This window comes from Eutrigla gurnardus, assembly GCF_963514095.1.
Source record: "Eutrigla gurnardus genome assembly, chromosome: 23".
NCBI lineage: Eukaryota > Metazoa > Chordata > Actinopteri > Perciformes > Triglidae > Eutrigla > Eutrigla gurnardus.
The window spans coordinates 6,800,837-6,828,595 of record NC_139934.1 but is presented as its reverse complement, the minus strand read 5'-3'; the positions used below and the strand labels follow the sequence as shown (position 1 = coordinate 6,828,595).

General features: G+C 40.3%; 1 long non-coding RNA gene across 1 annotated transcript; it reads left to right on the top strand.

The window, feature by feature from the left end:
* Positions 1-328: 328 nt before the first annotated feature.
* LOC311008759 lies at positions 329-27,759 on the top strand. Its single transcript, XR_014596556.1, has 4 exons — positions 329-397; positions 2,703-2,805; positions 27,249-27,619; positions 27,651-27,759. It is a non-coding gene; the product is annotated as an uncharacterized lncRNA (long non-coding RNA).

The window sequence follows — 27,759 nt, the reverse complement described above, 5'->3', positions numbered from 1 at the left end:
GTAAAACAACAAAAAAACAAGACAATTAATTCAAATCAACAAAGTAATATTTGAAGCGAGTGGAAATTAGGAGTTGCCAAATTAAATTACATTATTTGAGGACAAATGCATATTTAACTAACCCCCAGTAAGTTGTGCTACAACGCTGATTACGCATGGAAATCGAGGGGAACGCACCCTTTAATTGGAACGAGGCGGTCTATTTAAATCGTCACGCCACGCGCGCTCGCTTTTGCCAACCGCCGGACGGTGCGCGCGCGCGCGCGGGCCTCCGTCTGCCCCTCGACATTTTTACAAGCTAGCTCCTCCTCGCAAAGTTGGCTAACTTGTGTTTGTGTCGCCATTGCTGGCCCAGATGTGACGTTTACAGGCCGGCGAGGGACCTTCACTTCGGTTAGTAAGAGCGGCTAACGTGCTAGCATGTCCCTCCTCTTGCCAGCCGTCGAGGGATCTTCACGTTGGCTAGTAAGAGCGGCTAACGTGCTAGCATGTCCCTCCTCTCTTGCCTCCGTTTCGAGTTTGCTGACTGTTTTAATTGCTGTCTTGTTCTTTGCAAATGACGCAGACGCAAACCCCGCCCTCCATTTCCTGGCAGTTCTCGCGTTGACGCTAGCTAGCTAAGCTAAGCTAATTTTGAGTTCATTTTTTCACGTGTTGGTGTCAGTGTTTACATGTATATTTACGTGTAAAAGTCGTGTGTTGGTGATGATTTATTGGGGGGGATGTTGTGCCACACATTGTTCTGCTCTTGTCGTTGCTCTGTTTATTTGGGTGGTTTGTTTGGACTCAATATTATCCCACAATATTGGCTGTAACTGGTTTGTTTAGCCTCAATATTATCCCAGAATATTGGCTGCAGGGATGACATGTCTAGCACAGCTCATTTCCTGTAATATAAGCTAAATGAGGGTAACTCGATTGCTTTGTCACATAACCGTCACATTTTCTCCACATAGCCTCATATTCGGCTAAACATCACAGAATATCTCAGTTTCATGGGTTTATGTGTCTGCGTAGATCTTCTTCGTGATGATCCTATATGTTTTGTCCCATTTATTGTGCAAGAACATATTCATGTGTTGATGATGGTTTTTGTGTTATAGAGACATTTTCTGCAGCGAGATATGAATCTATCACGTTGAGTATGCGTCATCTAGCTGCAAAGCCAATCACGCCTTGTTTTGCCCGGTGCTAGAATGGGCCGATATAGGATTTTATCTCGGTTAAAAACACACTTGATTGATTGACAACATTTTTATTATCTGGATAATGGTAAAAAGACTCATATAAGTAACTTTTAAAAACTGTCTAGCTCGCTATCATATAGAGAAGTAAAAAATACAGGAATAATCATGTAAGAAAGCTCACAGTGTTATTATCTCTGCAGATAGATCTGTCATATAACAGTTTTACACATTTTCATGATTGTCGTACTATAAATCGCAGTCATTTTGGCCAGGATAATTGTGACATGAATTTGTCATGTTGTTGCCGCATATAAAGTGGATTATTTTCATTCCCCCGTACTCTGCCGTGCTAACCTTGGCGTATCCTTGAGAGGAGTGATGAATCTTGAGTGTGCATGAGTGGCTAAATTAGTTATAAATTCTGCACATTTTCCACATGACCTGCTTTGACCTGTTCAGGCAGTCCACTTGCGCGTGCTGCTACATGCATTTATGATGTATTTTAGTAACGCGCGGTTTATCCAACGTGCCCTGTAGTCTAGTATATTCAGACCTCTTTCCCCACTCTTTTTTTCCCTCACTCTCTCATCCTTGCTGCACTGCCCACCTTGAAATCTTTGTGAAGCTTATGAAATGTCATAAACTCCACCCCACACCTGTAGACTTGATCTGCCTGTAGGATCTAGTAGTTTCCCCCCGGGGGGAGGGAGAGGTTGTCTCTAATCTTTACCGTGCTGGGCTTGGTGTATTCTCACAGGGATTGTTGAGGTCACAGTATAGACCACGAGCTCCGGGAGGAACCTATTCCTTTTTTCCCCTCTACATCTTTCTGCCTTTGCGTATAAATAAACACGATGCAAGTTGTTTGTTATGATAATCTTAACAGCTGTTATGATCGTATGTATACTTAAACTTTGTTCTGCGTTACTGTTTATCGTTAATTGGTTGTCATGAATCAGTTAATTAGCATAGTGTGCTCTGCATGGTAATATGGTCAAGCTGGTGCGCTGTAATTGCACTGTGCTGCGTGTTTTCAACAAATTAAATGAATAATATGGAGTTACATTTGTTTATTTAAGGCATCTTCTGGTCAACTTCTCCATTGAGATACATGGTTAAAGCTGTTTGTGGTCATCAAGATGCCTGTACATGCCATTGTTTGGGTGTAACACTTGTACAACTGCAGTATAGTCACAATTTGACTGAGAAGACTGTTGGTAATCAGGCAGTAAAACTAAATGAGATTAAAAGTAGTATTAAAAGAACGTTAGCTGATCTTGTTGGCTAGCTTACATATTCTAAATGTCTACTTTTCCATAGATGGACAAACAATTATTTTTCACGATTTAAAAAAGCCAATTTCACGAGTAAGGTCAAAAAAAGGTTAACCGATTTGCATTGCTCGCAGCAACTCAATATTTAATTAGAATCATGTTATGATTGGATATCGCTGAACGTGTTACTCCTTATTGTTTTATAACTACTCTGGTTATGTGTGCATGTTTTGCTCGACAGCCGAAAGTGGGAGATAAGGGGAGCGAACAGGAGGGAGAGGAGAGAGAGAGCAGGATGGAGTGGGCACACAAAGAGACAGACAGATGGAGAGACATGTGAACAGGTAGGTTTAAAATGCCAAGGCAGCCTCGGTTTGGCTTCACGTAACTAAGCAGCATATATGTATACTGCTATCTTTCATTTATTGTCTGTCTGCTTTATTTATTATGGCTGTGTTGGGCCTTTTTATTTATTTGTATTTTATCGTGACATATGGTAATAATCAGATTATATAGTACAGAGAGCAGGAAGAAGCAGGAGAGAGAGTGGGCAGCGAGAGCAGGATACTCGCCACCAAGCAAAAACAGCAGGGTCTAAATATGTTGATTTTGATTTAGGGGATAAAGACTTCTAAAAGACCTTATCCTGTTTAATTTATCCCTCAGGAGTGCCCGATAGATGGGTTGAGTGGTACTGCTTTTCCAATTACGATGTATCAATATTTTAGCAGCTGCAAAGGCCATAACCTGCCACTCACCGATCTATAAATTAATTTACAGATAAATCTCTCTGCTTGTCAGTTTGATAATCCTCTCCCAGTGTTTTTGTAGGCAAGATTTCAGGTTTTTCTTTATTGCATTATCGAAGTCAGACCATCTGAAGATATTCAAAACTCGCTTGACAAATGAAGCATCTTTAAGCTGGGCGGCATGAGGAGCTGCAAAGTATTGATTTTATTCAGAGTGATGCCTAATTGGATATTGGGCAGATTAAACACTCCTTGGTCTTTGCAGTGTTTGCAGGGCTGTTTAAATATCAAATTATGAATGGGTTAATTCACTTTTTTATAGAAATTTCCAGGAATCGGCGCTGATAATACTAAGCACAGAAAACGCCATTTTTCATAGAAGCTGTTTTTCCCCAAGAGAAAAAAAGTAATTTCCACCTTTCAAACAGACTTTTCATTTTCTCAAGGATAGAGCGTTTGCTTTCAATGTGGTCTTTCTAACAGGGGGACATTTGATGCCAAGGTTAATGCCATTCCATGTGAAAACTCAATATAAAGCCCCGAGTTCTGTAGCTTAAGGTGCCTCACTGGAGTTTGCTTTCTTGGCAATGTTAGGGGTCAGGATAAGGATCCTTTAGTAATTCTGTTTTTCCCTCGTATGTACTATACTGATTTCATTCCAATTTTTCTGCTTTAAGGTCACACATTTTTGAGTCAAAATCAGGTTTGCAGCCATCTAATGTCATAGTCAACATTGTAATCTATTAATATGTCTATTTTACAGTGATTACGGCACAGAAACATATCTGCCATACTTAATATATGTAATTAACATATATTTTTTGACTGCCTAGGACTTCACAACAATATATAGAGTAAATATTGACCACAAATCCATCCTTTTAGTAGTTTTTTGTTTACACTAGCAGGCTTTATCCAAAGCAGTCTCCATCTTCTCCCAGGTAATATGCTGGTAAATTCTACAGGAACTATTAAGCTCTGCGTACGTCTGAATATGGAACCTTCTCCTTCTCTTAATGTCGAAGATTATTCTGCAAAAGTGCGGCCATGTTGTCAGTAGATAATGCCGTTTTGGACCTTTGTGGTAACCGATTAAATGAAGAATTGACAGGAAGTCAATAACCGAAAAATCATTTCTTCGGGGCTCTGGAGCTGCATTTATGCTTACAGCCCTTTGTAATGACTGTGTTTGCACTCTTTCTGCTGTTTGCTTATGTCGGTGTGATGAGTTTGACACTTTGTAATTCACACCGAATGCATCAGTGTTCATGCATAGCGAATAAGAGAGACTTATCAGGCAGATGCACTGGCCTAAGCAAGCAACGCTACAGACACAATCACCATATTCTTTTTAAAAAAAAGCAAGATGACACAAAGCAAAGATGATCTTTAAATTCAGCTATAGAAATCTAATTAAAAATAAGACGCCACATCTTCCTACTCAGTCCTATTTCCGACATGGTGATCTATCACAAGATGTGTAGCTGCTGGCAGCTGTAGTGCCCTTTACATGTGCATTTTTATCGCGTTAATCAATCAAGATATAATTATATATCGATTGAGACACATACAGTCTAAGGTCTTGTTTAGCTTTCAAATCCTATAAAAATCAACATGAGCAACCCAAGTAAACAATAACAAGTTTGCTTGTAGAGTGACAGAAACAATATACAAACTTTATACTCACGTCACATGGTATCACCCAAAACTCTTAATTAAAGAGGCTTTAATTGCTCAAGCAGTTTATTCTTCATCAAGGTGTTGCTTCCAGTCTGGTAGGTGTTAAAATCAAGCAGCTATCGCTGCTCTATAAATGGATATGATCATACATTCAGGTGGCTGATCGTAATGATGAATTTAAGTCGTAGCCTGGGAGAGTATTTGATCCGGTCTGATCCAAATCTCTGATGTTTTTGGAAGGTTTTTTAGAAATCCTCCGAAGCAGTGGATGAATATCAATCTTTGTCTGCTGGATCCTCAGAAAAGAACCAGTGCAAACACGGCAACGGAGCACAAACAGCATCAACGCATCCGTGGCGTCCCGTGTCTGTGAATTATTTCATACGAAGCTACTTTTTAGAGCAGATTATAAATTCTGCATCATTCTCATCCAATTCAATGTCGGGACAAAACAATATTGACAGAGTTTTGGGGGCAAAAATAATGGAATTTCCATTATGCAGTTGCAATATGTGTGCAAATGCATCATATTTGCATGCGCTAATGTGGCCGATGCCGTCGATGTGCCTTTTCAAGATCCTACATCTGCAAATGTGTTTTTGCTGTCGTTATGGGCATGACACTCTTATTGGCAAATATAGCCTTGCTCCTTTTTGTAAAGAACACCTGCTGGAGCAGCTTGCAGGAAAAAAAAAAAAGCAATTTTTGGATAGCAATTTTTATAAAAAGAGAAAAAAAATACAACGGTGAGGAGATACAATGAGATGGATAACAAAAGAGAGGACAGGATGACAAACAGAACGCAGGGTTTTTGAGAGCGAGAGAGACTATGTTCCGCCGTAGAGATTCAGAGGATTACACCACAGTCAGAGAGGCTACAAATACCCTGTGTTTGAGATTCTCTCTTGTATTTTGGAGCGAAAGCTTCTCCAGAGCCGTACTTGGACCCCCTCAATTTGTGTATAAACACATATTACATGCCCTAGTAGGGCTACTCCATTTTTTGACTTCTCTCACCTACCCCTTATGTCCTCTCTCATTTCCTGTCCTCACGTTTGCTGCAGCTTCACCTCCTTTTTCTCCCCATTTTCATTCCCTGAAAATTGCAATCCTCCCACGCACTGTGTTTGCTTGAAAACACCTTGCGTATGCCCTTTGGAGAACAGCGCACACGGCGGCAACAGGCAGTGTCTTTCTAGTTTTTATCCCAACATCTGAAGTTCACAAGGGACATGAGGCTTCCTATATTGTTTGTACAATTTATTTTCTCTCAAAATATGGTACAAAGTGTTCACAAAAGTTGCTAAAAATGTATTTCACATCAATGTGCATGCATAATGTAGAGAATAAACTGGTACATTTGAACTATTTCCATTTTAGAAAGCTTAACTCATGAACATAACTCTGAAAATTTGCCCCCTTTTTACATTGACAGGTAGGACAAAATTCGTCAATATTAATGCGATAAAATTCCGTCTATAACGTTAATCTGAAGAGGTTTTATAGTGGAATACTGTTCAGACGCAGTTCCCCCGTTTGCCGCGTCCTCTCTGTCTGAGAGTTGGCAGATGTTTTATTTTTTCACTTTTTAATTTCATCATCTACGGGCCCCAAAAAGTCAACTTTCATCCAACCTCAGCCTCTGCTAATATTTGTTTTCGCACCACTGCAGTCATTATTTTTATTCTCCGTCTACCCTCACCGCTCCTCTTTTTTCCCTCCAAGATGAAAAATGATGAATAAAAGCAAATATGTCGTCATTCTCAACACAATATAGACCTACAGATATTTATATGAATAGACTGTGTGTGGGTTTAGGCTGTATCATCATTAGTAGCCGTGGCTTTGAATGCACATTTCATTTTGTGTGAGCAGAAATACAAAACTATAAGTAACCGTGTTTAAAGGGGGGCTGCATGTGTGATTACAGAAAATGTGTAGATGGTATTTTAGGTGAGGCGTTCTCTCTGTGTGTGTGTGTGTGTGTGTGTGTGTGTGTGTGTGTGTGTTACGGCATGTTTGCATGAGCTCTGTGAGCGCTAACCAAGTGGAAATGACAGTAATTAACTAAATGAGCTACATCTGCACCTGAGGGATGGAGAGATAAAGGGAGGGCGAGAGAGAGAATGGAAGCTGTTCTCTAAGAAGTGAAAGGGTGTGCAAAGAGAGGAGGGGTATTGTTTTCAGTGAAGACTATGAGAAGTATAGGTGAAGGGATGTAAAAGAGAGACAAAGAGCAGAGAGAGACCCAATTTCATTCAACATAAAACAAAAAGTTTTACATCTCCTCCATTTACCAAGTTTGCTCCTCCTCCCCTTTTCCTCTCCCCCTGCCTTCATGAACCACGGGTGAGGAGGGGGGGATGTCTGCAGGCCCTATATCCCATGAAGAGCCAGCCCTCCCCAGCTAAACTACAGGAGCTCCACGCTCACTGATTCAGAAAAGCTTAATGCATCACAGCGTTAAGTGACCTAGAAAAAAAAAAAACTTGTCAAATCAGAATAATTCTTTCCCCCAGTGCTGTAAATTTTATGTTTCCCGACATATCAGTCTATGGGTTCAAGTGGAGACGTCAGGACTGGATCGGGACATGGATTTCTTTTTAAAGTTAAATCCAGGAGACACCCCTCCCTTTACTTCAGGTTACAACACGCTGCTTCAAAGGCCAGATAACTCAGCCGTTTCTTCCCTTTTGATGAGCTGCACCGCTTGAGATCAAATCCCTTTTTATCATACGCACACAATACCTTTTTAGATGTTTTTTTTAATATGCATTTACACAAAGTCGGTGTTTACATCCAATGTGCCCGACCTCATATACAGTAACCATGTTTGAGCTCCAGAGATAAATGCTGAACTTCTGCTGATAAGAGATTAAGCTTACTTTGTGAAGCTGAGGTGCAGCATAAGACGGAAAAAAAAAAAAACTATACTTTTAATGAATAATTGACCTTGCAGCAATATTCAATCATGATGGTGCAACATTGTGTAACAACGAAAGGGGAGGATATGACTTTACCTCTCTGTTCCACCTTGTCTACACAGCAGGTGCGGAGCGAGCAGCACGTCGGCAACCAAAGTTGAAAGTTTTTTCCTAAACTCAAATAGAGTTATTCTCACTTCTCACAGTATCCTTACTGCATGGATCCACTCTGACAAGAACGCAGCGCTGGGGGAAGCGCTGATTCGTTGTGATCATTTGGGGATTTTGTAGCACAGACATTGACTAAATTAAAGATGACTATTGGAACAAATCATTACCTCGTCTCTCCTCCTGAATCCCATCAGGGTAACGCTCGTTCAGGCAGTGAGGGCTATCGGAGCAGATTAATGGTGAGATTTCTCTGTGAAAGTAAAGACAGTAGCAATAATTGAGCTAATTATTCGACAACAAACGAGCACTCACGCTGTCATACGTTCCGGCACTAGAACTCAAATTTTCAGCTCCCTGGCTGGCTGGAGTATTTGTGTTTCGCAAGACGTCTGCATGTACATTGGTGGAAATTGAAAATTCAAAGGGGCAGAAACAATAACACTCTAACAGTGTATCAAATGACAATCCAAGTGGCTGTTCAGTTATTCCAGGTGCAAGAGAGCAACTCTTTTTGTTGTGTAAAGGAGAGTTTGCGTGCCAGGCTGGTGTGGGATTCACACAATTACATCCACCTGTTCTCTCCCACATGTCTCTCTCTCTCTCTCTGTGTGAACAGGTGCAGCTACTTTTTGGACATCCAATTTGTTAAATCGCAGTAGGAGCGGTGAATTATTAATTTAAAAAAGGAAAAAAGTAACATGACCTACAATATGGATAAGCCTTCTTAAATATGGACACCCTGATATACCCCTAAATTAGTTTAAAGTACTTTTGATGTGATCACGTCTACTAAAAACCCAGAAAGGTGCTGGGGTGAAGCTGACAGCTGGCTTGATGAAAAACCTCAACCTTTCAGGTTGAGCATAAATTCTGCCTTTTATTAGCAGGTGATTACCATGCATGCATGGCCTCAGTGGCAGGATTAATAGCAAGAAAGTCGTTTTTTTCACCCTATTTTCTCTTTCCCTTTCCAACCATTGTGAGTGACTAAACTGAGTGCCATGTTTGGCAAACAGACCAAACCCTCTTCTCTTCACTGTCTGTCTGTCTGCTTCAAGGGATGTTGCCTTTATTTCTTCATCATCATCATGTTGTCCATTTGGCTCGCTGATTGGTTGAGTCAGGCATCCAGCTAGAGGTAGAGTCAGTCAAGTGTGAACTTTACAGTGATTTATTATTTTTCTTTTATACTGTTGATTCACGATATCTTGCTTGTCGTGCCCAGAGAGTGAGGAGATGTAAGTCAGGGCAGAGTGGGAGAAGTCTGGCACCTGATAAGTGTGGAAAGAAATCATTAATTTTATCTGTGTGTGTGTGTGTGTGTGTGTGTGTGTGTGTGTGTGTGTGTGTGTGTGTGTGTGTGTGTGTGTGTGTGTGTGTGTGTGTGTGTGTGTGTGTGTGTGTGTGTGTATATATGAGGCAGTTAGTAGTGCTAGATGAGGCCTGTGTGAAGCTAGGGTGATTTTCTTGAAATAAATACACACACTCCCTTGGGCAAATTGTACAACATGCTATACACTTAAGAAACACACTTAAAACAAACACACACACACAAAGAAGCAAAGTACATATACAGATACACACTTTTCATGGTGGAATGAATAAATGCAGTAACAGGGATGACACACACACACACACTGCGAATGAGCCAGAACACGCAGCTACTACAAATACACATAAACAGAAAACACATGTAAACACACTCCCATTCTGGTGTTGCTGACAGACATCATGAAGCTGAAGCGATATAATTCTACAGCATCAGAGAAATTCAACACCCTCTAAAATCTGCAGACATACACATGATTAAACGCATTTATTTGACTGAGCTATGCACAAGCACACACACACTCATTCATTAACGCACACGGACACACACACACCCTGCAGCTGACTGCACAGTAACACACGTGCCAGCAAGCTGATGGGAGCGGAACGGCCTTACTCCATCTTTCATGTGTTGGACTCCGGCCCACTGGTTCACTTTCATTTGACCCTGTAGCTGAAAAATATTGAGCATTTATTTGAGCAAATTTGAACATTTATTTTGAGACTTTATTCCTTCTGAAGGCTGCCTTGGATTCTGTCTGATCCGTGCCATCTTGGCCTGTGCTGCACAGCAAGATGAATGTTGAATATTTAATGGAGTAGCTGTGTGTTGTGTTTCATATCCTCAACAGGTACATTTGTGTTAATTCATTCATTTAGCCACTTGTTAGCAACTGAAAGCTTAAAAATACATGAGGGGAATATTGAGTGACATATTTTACATTATGGAATAAAGTGTAAACATCACTTAAAGCGATGGTTCGGAGTGAAATGCACCCTAGGTCATTTCTACCATGACATCCAGCCAAAAACCCCTCAGAAGCATTTTTATGGTCAAGATAGCCGAATGGCTTAGTACTAGTGCTAATGGTACACCTTGTATATCTCCTAAATTACCCCACTAATAATGCATGGGATGTTACCAAACTTCTGCAGTAGTACACATAGGGTCTGTACTCACAAAACGAGGCATTTGAAAGTTTGTAAGTACACCAGGAGTTTATTTAAAAGAACATTTGCCTGATGGCTTCTACCCTCTGCTGCTAACACTAGCGCTGCATTGACACTACTTCCGTGTTTACCCAGCTGTTTCCGTGACGCGAGTTTCACTCAAGAGCATGAAAAAGTTTCGCAGAATTTTTATAAATGCTAGTATTATTAGGTCAACACATTTTTATAAATGCTTGTATTATTAGGTCAACAAGTGTTGACCTGCTAGCGTTAGCAGCCAATGCTAACGCTAATGCTAAATGCCTCGTACAGACCCTATGTGTACTACTGCAAAAGTTTGGTAACATTCCATGCATTATTAGTGGGGTAATTTACGAGATATACATAATGTACCGTTAGCGCTAGTACTAAGCCATTCGGCTGATAGCCCTATCTTGACCAATGTTGACCATCGCTAAAAAAAAAATGCTTCCGAGGGGGTATTTGGCTGGATGTCATGGTGGAAATTACCTAGGGTGCATTTCACTCCGAACCATCGCTTTAAGCATGTGTTAACCACAGAACTTATTTTAGCCATCCGGTCATTTCTTCTTCTAATGATCATCAATTATTTTCATTATGGGAATCAACATTACTCAAATACGCTTCTCTATCGTTTTCGTATGAGTGTTTACACCCAAATGATCTCTCCTCTTCTTGTTGTTGCAAGCGCATCTGGACCATGAAATGTAGCCCTCTGTCTCCTTCGCTGCCAGTGGACAGCTTTGCACAACATCACATGCTTGAGAAACAGTCTCCCTAAATTGTTTCTGGCTTATGGGAGAGACTCACTCATACATTTAAACCACACTGCTTAAGGTCATAATAAAATCATTTGTGCACTCTTTTTTTTTTTTTTCTGTGGCAAAAGCAGAAACGTTGATCCGAGGAGCTCTGGGTATATCTCTCTTCATCGACCCAGACAGACCTCTCCTCACTCAAATTATTTCTCCATCTACCTCCTGTATTAATCTCGCCGTCTCTCCTATCACTCCTTATCGTCTCACTCTCTCCGTCTGTCGCCTCTCTGCGTTCCCCTCTCTTGATCTATCTGTCTGTCAAGGCGACCCTTCCTCTGCTACATCTGTTTCTATCCATCCATCTGAATCTGTCTGTCTTCAGGGGACGTGGGCCCAGTCAAATCGATCACATCACCCCATGCGTGTCCCCCTCACAATATACAGATATCTCTCCGTCTTTGTCTCTGTCTCTCCCCTACTTGTACACCTCTGGCAATATAGACACGACCATCCATCAGTCTCTATTTGTCTCCAACACACATACACACAGACCTCTATTTTGACATACAAAGGTGTTCTGCACTGCTCCTGTCCACTTGTCTGTCTCTCTGTCTGTCTTTTGCATCACTTCTTCTTTTTTTTTCTGTCTCTGTCTATCCATCCATCTGCCTCTGTCTGCCTCGATCCAAACACATCCCTGTCTGCTGTTTGTGTTTCCAAGGCGATGCCCTAATACAGTTAGGTTCCATCTCCGTTGTCGTGCATGGCAACGCTCCGCTGCTTCATTACCACGGCAACAGGAAGCTGTCCCCTCTCATTACGGAGCTTATTAATGCCGCATGCACATATGAGCAATGCACACACATAGGGCTAAAACGGCAGGGACAACATACATGATTAGGCGCACAGCCAACCACACAGCCGCGGTTACTTGCAGAGGAAGAGAATGGATCATTGGATGCAAACACACACACACACACACACACACACACACACACACGTGCGCACGCACAGAAATTAAAACGGACAAAAGAGCGATGCTTCGACTCGAGCATGAATATTAACTTGCTCTGTAATTGCCTGGCCATATTAAACTTGGGGGCTTCTCCTTCACGACGTTGGGCGTTCAACATACTGCAGGACATGCACTACTGGGTTCAACTTAACAGCATTAATTGCACTCCACTGCCCGGCTAGGGCCTCAGCAAACGATACGCACTCCATGCACTGCTGAGTCTGAACTCAAGGCACACTCTGGTAACCACAAGCTACAGCAACCCTCACACTGCACGTAACGCACGAGCATTAGACACTTTTATTAGCTTCATAAGTAGCATAAATGAGCTCCTTTTTCAAAAACAAAATCTCATGTTTGTCTGACAAATTACATTTTCACATAATGCATCTTCTGTCCAATGACAAAGAAGACAGGAAAGTCAATATTCTATATGACATTTCTTGCATATACATTTTTTATAGTACACATGACTAAGTTTTTTATTTACCCGTATTTATGCAGATAAATAAACTTCTCCAAACTAGCAAAACTCACTAAAAATCATAACTGATGCAAGTAATGTTGTCTTGAATTGCCAGAGGTGTTTTTCTCGAGGGTGAGGCTCCTTTTGGATGTGTATTAAGTTGATGATACCACTTTTATGCAACTCAGTGGTCAAGTCAGTTGTCACTTTTTCCCGTCTTGCTTGGCTGGGCAGTATGAGCCCTGCCAACGGAAATTGGCTGAAAACCGTAGCAAGCAAGATTACAGGTGTCAAACTACCTCAGGTGGCTGACAACTGTAACAAGCAGGCTGTCAGGGCTGCCTTAAATCACACCCCTGCATCTCATTTATAAAGCGTTAGAGTGACTCCCCTTAAATATCTATATCAAAGCATTATACTCATACAAACATCCTGTGAATCCAATATTGCTAATGATTGCGGATTTGTTTGACGAGATAGCACCAGGCAATAAGGGTTAGGCTAAGGTTTAGGGTTAGGGTTGGAGTTGGGGTTTGTTAATTCAGGATATTATTTCTTTGCCCAAGCCTATTATCTGGTGGTGGCAGAAGTAAAAAAAAAAAAAATATATATATATATATATATATATATATATATATATATATATTTAAAAAAAAAAAAAAATAACATTTTTTGGTCAGTTTTATATTTAAATATCTATATAAAAGCGTTATAGTCATTCAAACATCCTGTGAATCCAATATTGCTAATGATTGCTGTGACGATCTCTCCTCCCAGGCACTAGGTGTCCCTGTTCCTTGATGGCTGTGCTTTGCAGGTGCTGAGTGGAGGGTCGTCAGCTGAGCTACACCTGGGCCGGTGTGCTCTGCCTACAAGGTCTGTCCTCATTCTGCACATGGTCTCTCTGGGGAACCGATCTCTGCTGACCGGCAGGCCTGATGGCAGCATGTTTTCTTGGTTTCTTTTTGATTTACACCTCTGTTGTCAAAAGGTTATGTGCTGCAGATGAGTTGCTGGTGAGAAAATGGGTGCCACACGGGGAAACTTTTGTGGATCATCCTATTTTGCAGGTTGTTGTCCCGTCCAAATTTTTTTGGCCTCGTATGATGAGGGATGTGTCCGGATATATTAAAACATGTCACACTTGTCAGATGACAGGAAAACCTAATCAGAACATTGCAGATTTGTTTGACGAGAAACCAGGCAGTCAAAATAAATTCATACAAAATTCATAAAAAATATTAAAAAGTCATAAAAATCGCTCGTATCGCTTGTCGCACCAAGTCTGAGTGTAGTGAGTCCAAAACAGGCTTAAAAAGCCATGGTCAGATTTTTCCACAAAAAAAATAAAGTCATACTATATAATGTCGAAGATTCACGGAAAAAGTCAGTAAAAATAATTTCATTGAAAAATATAAAAAAGTCATAAAAAACAGCCCACATCCGCAACAAGTCTGAGTGTAGTGAGTCCAAAGCAGGCATAAAAAGCCATGGTCAAATTTTTCAAAAAAATAAATATAAAATAATAATAAAAAATAAATACATTAATTCATTACAGTTTTTTTCAATCGCTAACAAGTGCTTACCCATACTTCAGATACTTTTTCTAAACTCCTAACACAGACTCACACCTACAAAACACAATTGGCCAAATAGATAATTTTCTTCTCAAAAACACATTTTGTTAAATATATACTAACTCTTCATTTCAAAATAGAACACATCTTTCTCTGCACACACTAACTTTACCAAAACACTGGAAATCTGACTCAAAATTAAATTATTCTGTCAAAGAATAACACTTGTTTTTACTTCACAAGCTACATGCAGTCAATCAAAGTACACCAGGTTTCAAAATACTGGCTATTGTTGACATTACAATAACTGCATAGACTTTTATGTTTCGGTTTTACAAGTATTTGCATGCAAAACATGCAATCCACCGTTTTTACACTACATTTCTTGGTTGGGAACTGTATGTCTATAGTCTGTATGTAATGTTCACATTCAAAAGCATTCCAGTAAAAAGCACATTTTTTTCCTTTACTTTTTACTACAGGAGGTACAGTAGAAATACTGTTTACAGTATGATAGAACAGAAAAAGTTTTACAGTATTGCTTACATTGAACAAAATATCCATGAAACACACAAGAGCATTCTGAACAAAAAAACAACAGCAAAAAGCCCAGATAAAAAGTTTGTCTTTTTCTGTTTCTGTTTCCGAAGACATCACTCCTCAAAGTCCACCTTTTACTGTATAAGTGTCAGTGTAATAGAAAAAAATAACCCCTGCCACTGAGTCTAATCCAGACTGGAATCAGCTGTGGTTGGCCCAATTTAGCCAACATAAATCAGCTGTGTGTCAATTATTCAATTGTTTGTTTATTATCAGCTGATATATATTGTTTTTGAACTGATATCATTGCAGAATCAGAGGTTATAATACTGTATCTAAGGTTTGGAATATTGTTTTTGCTATTGTGGGATGTTGTGTGTTAACATTCGTAAATAATACAAAAACAATCCATAATTTTGTTGGGAGGTATAGCTTGTCTGTTAAGAAAATGTAAGCATTGTGGAAGTGTGTTCACTGACTGCATATTGTGTGAAAACGACATGAAATGTGTGAATGGTATGGCCACAGAAGACCGATGCTGTGCTAATTGTGTTTAGAGTTTTGAAAATGTGACAACTGGTTGGACAAACGCTTGTTAGCGGCTGAAAAAAACTGTAAATTAAAAAAATACAATTCATAGTCAGTTTTATATTTAAATATCTTTATAAAAGCATTATATTCATACCAACATCCTGTGATTCCGATATTGCTAATGATTGCGGATTTGTTTGACGAGATATAACCAGGCAATAAGGGTTAGGCCAAGGTTTAGAGTTGGAGTTGGGGTTTGTTAATTCAGGATATGATTTCTTTGCACAGGCCTATTTATCTGGTGGTAGAAGTAAAAAAGAATAAATTAAAAAAAAATACATATAAAATAATAATAATAAAACATTTTATTAAAATATATAAATGCATTTTTTTATCAGTTTAATATTTAAGCTAATATTGAAAAAATGCCAAGCCCATCAGGACAAACACAAGGCAGAGGCTATACTAAATGGACAACATACAGACTTGTAACAATATCAATCAACAAATAAACAATTTGAATACATGAATGATATACATGCGTTCACGCAGGGCACAATGGGGTCATCGAGTAGTTTGTATGGAAATGATGCAAGTCCTATGCTCTGGCTTTAAGTGACGAGATCCCCCCTTGTCAGCTCAGTCGGGATACGCATTGCATCTCAACAATACTTTTAAGCTTATCAACTTAAATTCTGCATCCCGTATTTGGCTGAAGTGATGAGATTGATCCAACCTTGCAAAGCGAAGCAATGTGGTTCTTTGACAAAAAAAAAAATCTTTCAAATTATGACTATCATCGCGGGGAATATAACTTTTTTTCCTGTAAATTTTGAGGGTTTTTTTTGTGTGTTTTCTCAGATTCCTTAAAAAATACAAATTTCATTGTACTTTATGTATTTTCATCCTCTGGTGCCATGTTGATATATTTCTTTTATGCATCCAGCAGTCTTCATTGCACCTAGCTGCCAGTAGACCGACACATTAGAGACAAGCTGTTCAAACAAGCCCCGACACAAATGATAACATCATGTTGCTCTCGTTCCTTTTCTGAAAGGGTGACAGGCAGAAATAAATGTTTCTGTGGTGTAATCGGTTACCTGATCCGTAGTACAACCTTGAGCGAAAGCATGGCATTAGACACTGTCGAGATAAGACATTTGCTTCCCTGAAATAAATAGTAATCTATACTGACACAGACTGATGGAAGCTGTCTGAAAGTAATGAGTCTATTTATGCCACATCTCTTGATTCTTAAGTAGTGATTAGTAACACTGACGGCAAACTGTCCAATATCGGGCATGATGGTTAAATGAATCTGAAACCCACTGCAGGGCAGGAGACTTTTCCAGGTCACCGGTTGAAGAATTTGGTCATGGGCTTCAACATTTCAGTATCCATGTCAAGAAAAAAGTCCCAGACTGAGGCTTTAGTTGTAGCCGTGTTATCACTTCCACCCCAGTGGCTGACTGGAGCTTCATGCCTGCTTCCATTCTAACTGGATGTATTCTGCACCAGTGGATTGTCTTATTGAGAAACATCTAATATGGCTGTTGCATGGTTCCAGCCTGGATTTCAGGAGGTTTATCTCCCGTCCTCTCTGGTTTTCGCCTCCTCGCTCTGTGGTTGAAAAAGGGGGGACTTGCGTTATGTTTGTTTTCCAGCTGGGTGTAATTCAACATCGATAGCCCTTATCTGCTCTCTGCTGATATTCCCTGGCACTGGGACGCCAACGGGATAACCCCTCTCGCGTGGCACATTCTGGCAGGCGACTCAACAGTGGCTGTGAGCTGATCTCGGAAAGAAGTTTTCAGAGTTTGGGTATGGACCAGAAAAATACGATTAGTTCCTGTCTCAAAGTAAATCCAGTGAAAATGAAGGGAAGTTTTTAGCTGCGTTGTTGTCGGAAGGTAGTGTATAACAAGGCAAGACTGTTTTGGGGGTAAGTGCACTCGAAATGTACGTGCTTTTAGATGCATAGAGCCTAAAGTGCTTGACCAATCACTTCTGCTGTGCAAGAAAATTGAGTCCTGGCACAAAATATTGGAAAACAACAAATTCTACAGCACAGTGCCTTTTATTATTTGTAATTTAAGTCAAAAGAAAGTTTTTGTCGACATTTACAGCTTCACTGCTTTATGGCTCCTGTTGTTAATATTATATGGTGGGTGGGGGTGGGGGATCCATGTTAGCCATGAGTTAAAATGAAAATAAAATGATATTGTCATTGCAGAATTATGTCTCAAGTATAAAGCACAGAGCTACGAGCTTTATGATATTCATGAATAATGTTTATTATCCTTTTACAACTCATATCCTAAAATGTCCTTCCCCTCTCTCTCACACACACACACACACCTCTTGCGTTTGCTTTTGATGCCCTTGGTGATTGTGTTATATGGTTATAGACATCTGGCCATAGGAAGGCATTTTAGGACAGTGGAGAGAGTGTGTTTGTGTTTTGAGCTGGTAGGTGGAGGCTCGGGTGTAATGTGCTAGCAGTGGCCTTGCTAGTTACAAGGAACAGCTGGCCACGAAAAGGCATTTTAGGGTGTGTGTGTGTTTCACCAGTAAGTATAAAGCAAGAGCTTGTGTGTGCAGGTTTTATATGAGAGGGAGATGCTTCAGAAAGGAGATTCCTTTATAACCCTCTATAAGAGACTAGGTTCTGACTCTATAAACTCCAATGGGGGAAATGAGCCTGAACGCATATCATGACCGATTCTTTCGCCCCGTAGTCAACCAAAGTCAACATTGGGACCCATTTTTCAGCCTCAACGTGGTCTTATCAGCTCTCCTCTTGCTACCGCTCATCAATCACATGCTTCTTTTCCTCACTCCCTGCTCTTCATATCGCGGTCGGTTGCCTTCCTCGTTCTTCTGCTCACACTGCCCACACAGTGTGAGCGGGAAACAGCTGGCAATCCTGCCAATCTGTCTTCAGTTGTCTGGCGAAAAGGATTTGAGAGCACTGCAAGAACACACACATGGGCTTCAGATGTTAATTATTAATTCATGAATTATTATAAAAAGTCAATAAAAGGGATAATAGTCGTGGGATAGAGGGGTCAACAGAGGTTAGAGAAGAAACTGTTTACAATAAAGTGTTGCTCTTGTTCAGTAATCACATTTTGTAATACCTAATCTGTAGCAGGGATGGAAAAACCCCCAGTCGATTCCAAAGAGAAAGCAAAAATACTTGGCGCTTGTGAGACAGAAAGAACACTTGAGTAATTCGTTAGCAGGGTATGTTTTGTTTGAGTAAGTGACAGCCTCCCTGAGGTACGCTAGCAATCAAAAATGAACATGGCAGCGCAACACCGCATCAATATTGATGCTGTTTTGCTACAGGGCTTCTTGATTCGATAGCAAAATGAATGGATTTACCACTAGATTCTCTCAATGTGAAAGGTTTGTACTATTGAGGACAATTAAGATGTTGAATCTGGTTTATAGACTGGATAAGAAGTGCTATCACACATTGGTTTGTGGATGGAAGTTTGTAGCCTTTACTTTGGTGTTTTGGCCATCACCATCTTGGTTGTTTTTTTTGTTTTTTTTCACACCTAAAGTGACACGAGGGGATGAAGCTAACTAAACACTTTTCATGTTGCATGTGACTGTACTTTTCTCCAAATATGTCTTCCATAGTAATACATCTCAAGTTTTTATGACTCAGTTTGTTCCCTATTTTGTTGTGTTTTCGACAGTCTGTGCATTTAACAGATGGATTGTCTTAATCTGACTTTTGTGAGCTATTATGACGACGAGTGTTGCGTTCAAGAGGAGTAATTATAAGATCAATTAATAATGGTTATTTGTTTGGATATTCCAAAATACCGATATACGACTAAATGAATTGCTCAATGTGTCGTCATTGTGTGCATACAGAGGTGTTTCAGAGTAAGAGTGTAGGAAGTGAAGGTCACACATAGTGGAAAATATAACACACCCGGGTTATGACCTGCAGTTAAAGTAACTACCTTTTTTGTAATTTCCCTTGACTTGTGGCTTTAAATGCTCCAGCATCATCCTTCGAATCGAATGAATAGCATAACAGGACTGTTTGCAATAACCTTTTGTCAAAATAAAAAGAGAAATTACGTTTTTTTTCTTTGATTTCTCCTTGAAATTTTTCTGACGATAGTATTTTTAAAGCAATTCGAGAAGTTCAATGGATTGTCGGCACGGCAGCAGGTTTTTTTTAGGCTTTTTTTTACTATCACAGTAACGTCGGGTCATTCAGCCAGAAGAGGACTTTCTGCCTATAAGTCCCAGTCATTTACATTTGAGGCTTTTCCAAGGAAATTACATCATCAGTTGTTTTAGCAAATGCCCCGAAACAACATATGCTCACGTTAAAGTGGCAAAGCCCTCAATTCGCCAAAGAAAATTCTTCTCTTTATGAGAAAAGGATGAAAAAGTGTGATGGCGTTTATAGATGAGAAAAGGCATCTGCGTTCCGTCTGAAGGGAAGCTCTAAACTGTGCATGAGTTGTTGTGGAACAAATGTCACATACGACACGTCTAATATAATTTGCTTATAGACGCGTTAAGCAATTTCCGACAGCATGGGCGGCAAAAGAAGACAGCATCAAAGAACCACAGTCAGACATTCTGTCACGTTGTCATGTCATTTCCTGCTGGAAATGTCTGCTTAGGATTTGATATAAGGGGGTGGTGGGAGCACAACCATATGGTCTGTGTGCCAGCTAGACATGCACGATGTGTGGCCATAACACGGATACATTTTATTTATCGCTAATAATCAGTGGAGTTGAATTAATGCCATGGACTGCATGACCACACACACACCAATGACCTGCTGCCTGTACCCTTATTTGCTGGGGCATGAGGTTATCTTAACGAGGGTGTTTAATTTACCAGAGTCGATACTAGCCTGCAACCATTCCCAGTTTGTGCCGTTACCAGTAATTGAACACGTGAGCCGGCCGACAAGCGTGCAGCAGGCTTGTGTATGAGAAAATTCAGCTAGCTAATGCATTATCAAAACGCCAAATCATTTGATGTAATTTTAAATTCTCAATTTCCCGGTCAAAAAGATGCTCTTTTTATGCTGCATTTCAGAATCCTGTTGATTCCAGTAAGAGCTGACGACTTCTTTCCAATCATCTGAAAAGGTCTTGATTGCTCTGCAGTTCTATTGGCAGTATCTGTGTATTTTTATATATAATTCACACGTTAGGCTACCATGGCTGACTCAAGTAATAACTCTTAAAGTGTTTCATTATTTGAGCTTTAACAGCTATTTTATCACACCTAAAGCATTCCCGAAAGGTAATTAACGTCTATTGTTTGACACGTCCACTAAAGGAGCATGTGTGAACGTTCTCACATTAATGCAATGCTGTTTATCTCCATTGTCTGTGTCTGCACTGTAGGTGTTAGCATTTTTTCTTTTTCCAGTTTTAGAAGCAACTTCTTCCTCTTCAGGCATTGAAGCTTCTGAGTCATAGCTTTTTCTTTAAAATGAGTGTCACCCGTTGTGATCTTGATACAAGCAAGTCAAAAATACTTTCCCTGTGTGCCATAGCAACGAGTTCAGTGTGTGCCCAAGTAAAGTGCTCCGCTGCCTTTTATAAGTAGCAGAATGGAGTCATAAAACAAACATGTGTAAAAGGCACTGTAATGATCGTAAAAAAGGGGATTCTGTTGTGTCGGATGATAATAGGCCAGCAAGGCTGAAATTCCCATTTAAAAATTAAGATTGTCTTAATAGAATAGCCTAATAGGCACTGCTTTAATATTCATCCGTTTAGAAAGGAGTGGAGCCAAGAAATTGGATGTAATGGCAATAACGACCAAACATCGCAGTCGAGTGTGAATGAGTTATTTTAGTGAAATGTAATTCATCACCAATCTGTGAAGAGGATGCCTTTCAGTGTTTTCCGTGATGAAGTGTTTTAATTTACAGTTTCCTGTATTTTTAGGTCCACTTGAGCCTCATCTGCTTCCACTTAAGTTGTTTATTTCCTGGGTTGACTTTTTCTTTTACATTTCTCTTTGTAAACTTCGTTCGTGTAGCTGTGGGTGAATTGTATAGTTGTATAACATTTTTCAGTCTAACTAAAAAGCCGCAGGACTCGTGTCGTGTTCTGAAGCTCTTGATTTGTTGAATATCTGTAGAAAAAGGAGAACGTAGAAAAGAACACAACGTGCTGTGATTTTGATGTAGTGACACCAAAAGTACACGTTTGCTATTGAGGTTTTGCACAGCTGAAATATGCTCTGATGACACATACTGTCAATGGGAAATTATGTTTTTAAAAGAGTGCTTTTAGAGAGAGATTTTTTTCAGAGGTCACAAATCACTACTATTTACTAGAGCTTTTCATCATTTACTGTCTTTTCCTGTCTCAATCTGCTGTGTGTTGGCATTATCCCCAACACATACTGAGTGTTGGTCCTCAGATGCAGGGCCATTTGGAAAGGAGCCAGAGTTTGTACCTGCTTACCGTAGCTCGTTAAATGAGACCTGAACTATTTGGTATTTGTTCAACAAACTGTCAAAAGCCTAACGATAATCAGTACTATCATATGTGACAAAAAAACACGGTAAATCCTCGGAAACACGTTTGCATATTTAAATGTCTTCATCTTGGTCACCTGAGGTGTATATAGCCTAGATAACCTAGGGGACCAGCATGTGACTCCATTTTTTTTTTCAGGCGGTGTTTTCAGGTGTAGCTTCCAGGCCTCTTAAGTCTGCTAGAGCCCTGATTGTAGAAGCTGATGTTTGCCACAGGTGGAGCTCTCAGGCTGCCAGCCCAAGTGTGACTTCCTCACATCCCGGATCACAAGGCGTGACTCCAAGCTACCTGTGCGTCACTCGTTTTTAAGATAAGGACGTCGCCATGTCCTCGTCTCTCATCGCATGTGACATTCAACCCGGGACATGTCCCTATTTCCCCGTCACTATACCGGACAGAGGGAGCGTCAGTGACCACGAGTTATAAAGAGTCCGCTTGTAACTGTGTGTTCTTTTTGGGACAACGTACCCTTTTGTCCTGAACTCGCCTGTTGCCACGGTAACGGTGCGGTATTCTGACACCAAGGTGGAAGAGCGTAAATGCACGAAAGAGCATTTGATGATTGGCACCGTGTCTCTGACGCACATGAATAAATAAATAATAAAAAAAAGTGCTCCCCCTTCTTTGATCCTCTCCCTCTGTTTGCTTTCTAATTCCTTAATTCCTGTCTCGGCTGCGTGTCGCAGTCTCAGCCACTCCGCTCCTTCCGCTAGCTCGCTTCGCCTCTTGTCGCATTGAATCCTCCCCGTCTTGACTGTGAGTGCGTGCGTCTCCGTTTCTGCTCCTCAGCTTCCCTCTTCTATTTGCTGCAGTGCTTTGATTCGAGCTGGAAACGCTTTAAGCTCACAGTGGAATCGAAAAGGTCGCGCTCTCAGACACGCATATGCACACACTCACTGTCACACTCCGACACACAGGAACACACACTTTGAAGCCTTGGTGTGTAAAAAAAAAAAAGGAAGGCACAAAGTACCATTGCCTTTCTGACACCTGGGGCTAAACCAGTTCTGTGGAGCAGTTTCTCAGTACTTAATGAGATGTCTCATCACACACACACACATTCAGTATAAACACTCTCTCTCTTCCTTCCCAGCCTTCCTCTTACCTGCCTCAGCAGAGTGTCAGTGGCTGTAGCATCAAACAGGCTTCAGATAGGCTCTGGAGTTGTTAGGAAATGATCCGTGTCCTTGCTAACTACCCGCCGTCATTTGATGCACTCGCTAAAAATGGAATCTGTCGGCGTCGTCGACGCGCAGCCTTGATCCGTCCGGCTAATTGATGTGTGAATTGTTGACTCATAACTCGTAAAGGTTGCCCGTGGCTTTTGTGATGCTTTGCAGCGCTGCTAATAGTGTTTAATTATGCACTCGAGTCAGTGGGAGCGTGTGTCTCACTTCTTGCCTTTTAACCGTGTTCATAATTGGAACACTCAGCATCCCATAGTTTAGCCGGCCTGCGCCCCTGAGAGTTGTGAGATCAGAGGGGGGGATCAAAGGGGCCAAATGTCGGCGGCGTTGTTTCTTTGTGGATATGCAGATTGGAGGGTTTTACTGCCTGCAAGCCCCTGAACTCGGAGTCCCACACAGGTGGAAAATTGTCACCACAAGCAACCTTTGAACAGGGAGTAATGGAAACGCAATGGAGGGCCACACCTGCCGAGCGGGCGAAAAATCCCTCATTTAAAAGTGATGTGTGTTTGATGCCACAGAATCATAAAAGCAGTGCATTGGCAAGTTATGCGTCTGGTTGGATCGGATCCTAGTTTTGATCGATGCACTGTCTTAGCCACTATGTAGACCGTCCTCATCCATTCTGTCTTTATTCAGGCAGGATTACAGCAAAGCAAGCAGTGAAGGGATTAGAAGGGAAAGTTGCACCTCAACAGTGGAGAGGACCCCTGTGGCCGATGTAAGAGACTCATTTACAGAGCTTCTTCAGTAGGTATTTGACATGCAGACTTGCCAGGACTTCACGGTTCTCCTTAGAGGGTATTTGCTTTTTATTTGGACAAGTGGACAAAGGGATGAGCAAAGAGAAAGCCACAAAGGGGATTTGAACTCTGGCACTCATATGGATTAGAGGCAGGGGTTATTTAACAGTCTGGGATCCATAAGAAATTTACACTGTGACTTCAACACCCAGGTGAATGAACACATTTGCTTCTTTTGTCATGGTGAGACACCGTCCAGACAGGTCCTTGACCTATTTCCGGGCAAAGAGGCAGTCTGGTGAAGGAGGCAAAAGCTACAGATGGAGTCATGATTTTATCTGGCTGTGGTCAAATATTGACACAAACAGCATTTTTTCGTGGAGTATCTTACTGGATGTGACCTAAACTGTAACTCATTCTGAAGCTCACACCAGCTTTAGCGGTGCTGTGGCATGAATAATTGTTAATTGACGTCACCATTGTGATTTTTACGACCGTAATTTTTTTTCAATATTTTATGAATTTTGTCAACTGCCTTTTTTTTTGTGAAATTTCGACATGCTATAGTTTTTTTTTTTTTTTGACTATGGATTTTTATGACAGTTTTTGACTCACTACACTGTCTTTGCTTGACATACGATACAAGTGATTTTTATTACCGTTTAATAATTTTTTACAATATTTTATGAATTTTGTCGACTGTCTTTTTTTCTGAAAATTTGACCATGGCTTTTTATGCCTGTTTTGGACTCACTACACTCAGACTTTGCTTGACATACAATACGAGTGATTTTTATGGCTTTTTAATAATATTTAATATTTGAATTTATTTCAACTGACTTTTACGTGAATTTTCGACATGCTATAGTATGACTTTCTTTTAAATTTGACCATGGCTTTTTATGACTGTTTTGGACTTACTACACTCAGACTTGGCTTGACATGCATTACGAGTGATTTTCATGACCGTTAAATATTTTTTTACAATATTTTGGGAATTTTGTCGACTACTACTTTTTTGTGAATTTTCGACATACTATACTATGATTTTGTTTTTCACTATGGCTTTTTATGACTGTTTTGGACTTACTACACTCAGACTTTGTTTACAATGTGTGAGAAATGTTGATTCAACCAAACCAGTTTACGTTGTAAACTCCACAGGGTGCCTTTTAATGACCAGACGCCATCATTAAGCTGCTAAGGAGCGAGTAATGTACAGCCAAAGTTGATTACTGATGCCTGTACAGGACCAGATGGGATAAAGCTACAGTATAATATAGCTTCTCTTAGCTTTGTTCTGAAAGCCAATTCCAGTGTGTTACTTTTTGATTTTAGGTGACTGTCACTTCTTTTTGACATTTGTCCCACATTAACCGATGGAATAAAATGTTCACAACAATCCGATTTTCCTCCCAATATGACATACTTTATGTAGCTACTTCACCATGGGAATAGACTATTCAGTTTTTGTAGATTCATAGGCCGTCCATGTGATCATTAGTACGCCATAAATATTCAACTGATGGACAAATTACTGCTTTGACCTCAAGGAAGCCACCAGAGTCCTCATTAACAGAGAAATTAGGACCCTCTTGTTGTTGAAAGTGTGTATTTATTACACTCCAATCATCGATAGTCTTTATCTTGTACACTGCATGACAGCATGTAAAAGCCACTGGAAACCTGTGTTTGCATTCAACAGTTCTCTTGACTTTTAAGTAATAATTTTAAGCAAGGTCACCACAAAAAGTTGGACAAAGATTATTTTCCCTTTTGAATGTTGAGTCGAGGTATTTGAAAATGTTAGCTATGTCAGAGGAGGAAACTGGCATTTGCTTTCTCTGTGTATTCTGATTGAAAAAGCTGAAGAAAATGTGTTGTAGAATAGCCTTTATCATCCCCATCAGAATACCTTGTTGCTACCGGATTTCCATTTGATTAAAATCCTCTGTTGCTTTTTAAAATGATTAATTTCTTGACGTGCCACCATCAGTTTTGCTTTAAGTGAGATCAACAACAAAATCAAGGTCATAGCAGGCCACCTGCTATCTCCCACTTCTCTGTTCACATATGCAAATTTGATTATGTTGTTATTAATCAAAGCTGTCACTCAAGTCAGCTGACAAGTGGGTCATAACATCCTCAGTGCCACGCAGTTGCCCCTGTGATTTAATCTGGCGACAATTAAGCATCAGGCTATCCTTTCATCCAAGCACAATTGCAATTTGCTCTCTGGACACTTAGGTAACCCAGTTTACAAGGGTTTACACCAGGTTCACCTATATACTTTTATATCCTTCATTATGGAGCTGGTCGTACGTGCCTTGTTTCCACTCTTACAGGTAGTTATGAATGGATGTAGAACTGTTAGTGTTTCCCCCTACTGTGTTTCTGATTGGCGAGGATTCGTCGTCTTCGTTGATTAGGTGTAGGCGTGATGGTTAGAGTATAAATATCAGGGTAATCCATCAGAAGCTGAATATGCACACACAATTACTTGAGATTAAAGAATGTATGAGTCCAATAACCACTTTTTAGTTCATACAGTAAAGTATGCAACATTTTGAACGATTTTGTAACGTGTTTTCCAGGAAACGCTCTGCAGGACCAGCTGTAGAGCGGCTCATCAGAAGCAGCTCAGCCATCTCTGGGACGTGATTGAAGACAGGTTGAGGATGCTGGACAAACACAGGTAAAATAATATCTTGATATTTTCATTGTGTTTCAGGAAGTATAGTTTGCCATAACAAACAGTTTTAATATGTATATGTAATACTAATGCTATACTTTTCCCAAAATTATACTATGATCAAGGCTGCACGGTGGTGTAGTGGGTAGCACTGTTGCCTCACAGTGTGAGGGTCCTGGGTTCGATTCCTGGTTTGGGTTCCTTTGATGTGGAGTTTGGATGTTCTCCCCGTGTAAGCGTGGGTTCTCCGGCTTCTTCCCACATAGAATATTTTTTAATAATTTTGTATGAATATATTTTGGCTGACTTTTTCGTGAATTTTCGACATGCTATAGTATGCCTTTTTTTCCCGAAAAATTTGACCTTGGCTTTTTATGCCTGTTTTGGACTCGCTGCACTCAGACTTGGTGCGACAAGCGATATGAGCGATTTTTACGACTTTTTAATATTTTTTTATAATTTTCTATGAATTTATTTTGACTGACTTTTTCGTGAATTTTTGACATGCCTTTTTTTCCGAAAAATTTGACTTCTTCTTGAGAATGAAATACATTTTTACCAAATACTTCTGGTATCGTGTTGCTTTTTATTTACAATTTCCACTCTATTATACTGCCAACACCCTCCCCAAGGTGTGTTAATTCTTCTTGTCATGTTTGATTTTTGTTGTCCCCTACATGCAGCTGAGGCGTGGCTCACAGGACTATCTCACTAGCCAAGCATCCAGATTGTACCGTCACCTGGTCCAGCTCTCCAACAGATCTGCAATTTGGGGACTAAAGGTTTAAATGCCTGGCCAACTAGACAGAGGAAGTGGCTGAATCTCATCAGACTAACAAGTTGTTAGAGCTGTTTGATAACTGTGAGAAATATTTTGTGATGATTGAGATACATATTAGCAACCTGGGTCAAACTTAGTTTCAATCACTGATTAATAATGATGTAGATATTATTTTGTTTAGAGACATGATGTCCAAGGGTTTTGTTTTGAACTGTGGTTTTGTTTTCTGCAAACTAATACTGTCTGATAGTGTGGTTTAATTATCCATTCTTGGTTTCTTGACAGTATGTTATGTCTCTCTTAGTTGAGAGTTGTCCTTTTGTGGTACTTATTCCTTTACTTTGAACTGCATCCACCAACCCCTGTAGTTTGCCTCATGTTTTCGTTGTGTTAATTATCTTAATGAATTACTT